This window comes from Pseudophryne corroboree, unplaced genomic scaffold (assembly GCF_028390025.1).
Source record: "Pseudophryne corroboree isolate aPseCor3 unplaced genomic scaffold, aPseCor3.hap2 scaffold_2477, whole genome shotgun sequence".
NCBI classification, from domain to species: Eukaryota; Metazoa; Chordata; class Amphibia; order Anura; family Myobatrachidae; genus Pseudophryne; species Pseudophryne corroboree.
This window is the reverse complement of record NW_026969133.1, coordinates 5,177-10,000: the sequence shown is the minus strand read 5'-3', so window position 1 is coordinate 10,000 and position 4,824 is coordinate 5,177. Positions and strand designations below refer to the sequence as shown.

At 64.1% G+C, this 4,824-nt stretch overlaps 1 long non-coding RNA gene across 1 annotated transcript; it reads right to left on the bottom strand.

The window, feature by feature from the left end:
• Window positions 1–4,161: 4,161 nt before the first annotated feature.
• Window positions 4,162–4,621, bottom strand: LOC135011513 (uncharacterized). Its single transcript, XR_010210593.1, has 2 exons — window positions 4,494–4,621; window positions 4,162–4,407 (listed from the first exon to the last, which is right to left on the bottom strand). It is a non-coding gene; the product is annotated as an uncharacterized LOC135011513 (long non-coding RNA).
• Window positions 4,622–4,824: the final 203 nt, after the last annotated feature.

The window sequence follows — 4,824 nt, the reverse complement described above, 5'->3', positions numbered from 1 at the left end:
GGGGGCGCTGCCGCCGGGGGAAGAGGGGGACGGGCCGGGCCTGGCGCCGGGCTCCGCCGGACGCCCGGCGCTGCCCCGTCTCGGCCTCGGAAGGGGGAGTCGGGGGAACGGGAGGCCGGGAGTCCCGGAGAGAGAGAGAAAGAGAGAGAGAGAGAGATAGAGAGACCTCCGCGGTTCCGCCTTCGACCACCGGGGGGCGCCGCGCACCCGTCCGCACGGGCCCGTCCCGGTGGCTCCCGGCAGGGCTCTCCCAAACCCTCTCCCAGGGCCCCGGTCCGGGAGCCCGACTGCGTCCGCTCTCCGCTTCCAGAGAGGAGGCTGTTGGACGGGGAGAGCTGGTACCGGGCTCCTGGAGCCCTGCCTGGGCAGCCTATGGAAGGGAGGGAGCCCTGGCCCTGCTGCTCTCCGAGCTCCGGCCCTGCTGCTCTCCGAGCTCCGTGCCTACTCTGCCACGGGTCCTTTCGCAGGAGCTCCAGGGAAACGGGCTTTTAGGCCCCGGACAGAGTCCCGGCTCTCTCGCTCGCCTCGTTGGTACCTACTGATCCGGCGGAGGTGTTCTCCGGCGGGTAGCGACACGGACGGCCGAGGGCGCGCTTCACCCAGGCTTCAACCATCTCCTCCCCGAGCCCCTGGAAGTGCAGCTGGGCCGCGGGCGCCCCGGTCCGCACTCATCTGCGAAACTTCCACAAATTGCAGTACCCGATTTGGCCCGCTGGGGGGCGCTGCCTCCGGGGGAGAAGGAGACGTGCCCGGCCCGTACGTCGGGCTCCAACGGATGCCCGCCGTGGACCCTTTATAGGCCCCATCCTGGTCCTGCCATGCTGTTATCGGAGCTCCACGGCTATCTTGTCACTAAACCTTTCGTTTGAGCTCCAGGGCTTTTTGCTTTTTGTAACCCGGTTCCTGGAGCCCTGCCTGGGCAAAATCGGATGCAAGAAGGCCCTGCCCATGCTGATCTCTGAGCTCCGCGCATCTTCTGTCACGGGTCCTTTCGCAAAAGCTCCAGGGAAACAGGCTTTTCGGCCCCGGACAGAGTCCCGGCTCTCTCGCTCGCCTCGTTGGTACCTACTGATCCGGCGGAGGTGTTCTCCGGCGGGTAGCGACACGGACGGCCGAGGGCGCGCTTCACCCAGGCTTCAACCATCTCCTCCCCGAGCCCCTGGAAGTGCAGCTGGGCCGCGGGCGCCCCGGTCCGCACTCATCTGCGAAACTTCCACAAATTGCAGTACCCGATTTGGCCCACTGGGGGGCGCTGCCTCCGGGGGAGAAGGAGACGTGCCCGGCCCGTACGTCGGGCTCCAACGGATGCCCGCCGTGGACCCTTTATAGGCCCCATCCTGGTCCTGCCATGCTGTTATCGGAGCTCCACGGCTATCTTGTCACTAAACCTTTCGTTTGAGCTCCAGGGCTTTTTGCTTTTTGTAACCCGGTTCCTGGAGCCCTGCCTGGGCAAAATCGGATGCAAGAAGGCCCTGCCCATGCTGATCTCTGAGCTCCGCGCATCTTCTGTCACGGGTCCTTTCGCAAAAGCTCCAGGGAAACAGGCTTTTCGGCCCCGGACAGAGTCCCGGCTCTCTCGCTCGCCTCGTTGGTACCTACTGATCCGGCGGAGGTGTTCTCCGGCGGGTAGCGACACGGACGGCCGAGGGCGCGCTTCACCCAGGCTTCAACCATCTCCTCCCCGAGCCCCTGGAAGTGCCGCTGGGCCGCGGGCGCCCCGGTCCGCACTCATCCGCGACACTTCCGCGCTGGAGTCCGACGCTCGCCGGCCGCGTCCCCCGGCCCGCGGGGGCCCGGGGGGAGGCCCGACGCGTGCGGGGGGAGGCGGCGGGCGGCGGGGGCGCCCCCGCGCCACCCGACGGCGCCCCCCGGTGGCCAGAGGCGGCTCGGAGCGAGACGATCGGGGGGGAACGGCGGCGCGTGACCCGCCCCGGCCCCCTTGGCCCAGCGGACGGGCAGGCGGCTCCCGGGCGACCCCCCGATCCCCGCCGCGGCGCCCCCCGGTGGCCGCCTGACGCCACTGCGGGGGGTGCAGATTCCGTGTGTCCTCTCGGATAAAAACAAAAGAAACGATTCCCGTCGGGCGAAAGTAAGTGGGACGCAGGGCCCCGGGCCCCGACGGTCCGCGCGCGCGGCGCCCCCCGCTGGCCGGTCGAAGGGATGACAAAAATAAAATGAAAGAAATTTCAAAAAAGCACTCGCCCCAAACAGACGAAAGGTACCCGGTCCGCCCGGATGAACCCTCCCCCGTGTCCCCGCCGCGGCGCCCCCCGCTGGCCAGCCGAGGTAATACACGATTGAGAGGGGGGAAGTGAAAAAAAAGGGCAAAAAATGAAAAACACCCCACCCATTTGAATGCAAAGTCCCGGAGCGGCCAGGGGTGGACGCCGGTCCGCGCGCACGGCGCCCCCCGCAGGCCAGTTGAAGGGAAGAACGGAACGAGACTAAAAGATAAAAAAATTTCAAAAAAGCACTCGCCCCAAACAGATGAAATGTACCCGGTCCGCCCGTGTCCCCGCCGCGGCGCCCCCCGCTGGCCAGCCGAGGTAATACACGATTGAGATTAAAAAAAACCAGGCAAAAGACAAAAACACACCACCGATTTAAATGCAGTGTTCACGAGCGCCAGTCCGCGCGCGCGGCGCCCCCTGCTGGCCGCGTAAAAAAAAAAAAATAATAATAATAATAATAATCCACCGTTGTGAATTTGCGATGTGTCCGGTACGGCGGCGGCGGGGAGGCGTCTCCCCTCGTCGGCGCACCCTGGTGGGGGGAAATAAATGAAAAAAAAAAAAAGAACAGCCCGGGCTCTCGCCGGCTTCCGCAGCCCGGGCTCCCTCCGGCTTCCGCGGCCCGGGCTCCGTACATACAGACAGCAAATGAAATAACGGACGGATGGATGGAAGAGAAGAACAGCCAGGGATCTCGCCGGCTTCCGCAGCCCGGGCTCTCGCCGGCTTCCGCAACCCGGGCTCCAGCCGGCTTCCGCAGCCCGGGCTCCCTCCGGCTTCCGCGGCCCGGGCTCTCTCCGGCTTCCGCGGCCCGGGCTCCCTCCGGCTTCCGCGGCCCGGGCTCCCTCCGGCATCCGCGGCACAGGCTCCGTACATACAGACAGCAAATGAAATAACGGACGGATGGATGGAAGAGAAGAACAGCCAGGGATCTCGCCGGCTTCCGCAACCCGGGCTCCAGCCGGCCTCCGCAGCCCGGGCTCCCTCCGGCTTCCGCGGCCCGGGCTCTCTCCGGCTTCCGCGGCCCGGGCTCTCGCCGGGTGAAGATCAGGCGAGAGTAGGGGTGTCCTCCGCTGGACGGGAAGCCCAGGCCGTGGAGCCGCCGCACGGACCGGGGGTTGACCCGGCCGGGGACGGGCAGGAGGCGAGGCCCGGACTCGCTCCCGTCCAGACGGCCCGAGGCCCCTCCTCCCCTCCCGGTGGACCCGCCCCCGACTATTAAGCCCGGCCAGGGAGTCCACGTCGGCCCCCGGGCGGACCAGGGAAGGACCCCCCTTCCGCGCTCCGCCGCGCTCGGAGGCGCTGACGCGCCGGGCGGACGGGGCGCCTCCGGCCAAGTCCCCGGCCGGGACTTGGCTGGCTGGCGAGCGAGCGAGGGAGGGCGAGGGTTAGGGCCTCGCCTGTCCCCCGCCCCGGGCCAAGTCCCCCGACCGGAGCGGAGCGAGCAGGCCGCCCTAACCCCCCCCCCCCCCCGGTGGCACCGCAGCACCGGAGATTATTCGGGGAATGCTCCACAGCGCTGCTGGGGAAGTGTTTGCTTTAAACACACTCTGCATTGCATACACACCGAAACCCATTCCAGTCTGGTAAACGTGATTCTCTGGGACTTGCGAGAATTGTATGCTGGGTAGTTGAGACATGACTCCCCCATCACCTCCCAGGGTCAGACTCATGGGGACCTCATTTTAGGTCCCCACCATGTCGGAGGTCCCGCCAGTGTTGGTGTGCTGTCTGGCCCTTGTCCCCGTTAGGATATATAAACAAGTGCACAGGACACACGCACACCCACACATACTTGTTTTTCTATCCTCATCGGGACATATGTCTGGAACCTTCCTCATGGGGACCTATTCAGGAATACCGGCCTAATGAGGACACCCCACATAACTGATTTATTTTCGGGTTTAATTAGAGATAGAGGAAACGTGTATTCAGCAGCAGATACATTTTATTCAGGAAAGGTTCTTTCTCATTTCAGCAGTAATTCGGTTCTTAATGTAAAACTTAACCGAGAGCCAGTTCCGAGCCTTCAGCGCTTGTCGTTCTGCCCTTAGGCACGCATCACAGTCATTCTTGCCCGGCACCTTGAATGAGCGAATGAACCGAATCATGTGACGTTCAACAGCTTTCACTTCTGCTGGGGTCCACGGATTGCGCTTGGTACCCCTTCTGTCACCTGTGCGGGAGAAGAAAGGTCAGTCACCACGCAACGCCACCACCAGTCATGGACGCATCTCAAATGGAATGGACAGTCACACCCACCTTTAGCTGCACCTCCATCCACCGCCGACACCACGCTGCCAGCTTCTTTTCCCATGTGCCCCATGGGAACCTCAGTATCCTGACTCTCTGGCTCATCCCCAGAGTCATCGCTCACCACCTGGATCGGCTCTGTGGATAGAGAAGGACAGGGAAACCGATCACACCAGCCCACTTAGACAGTCAGTCCCTGGAGCCACACTGTCAAGTGATACCTACCGTTTGGATCAATGGAGATCTCTTCCAGATTGTGGCCCCGGAATTCAGCCATTCTCCCTTGCTCGAGAGCCAGAAACAGCTTGCTCAACTTGGCCAGTTGAAGGGTACCCTCCGG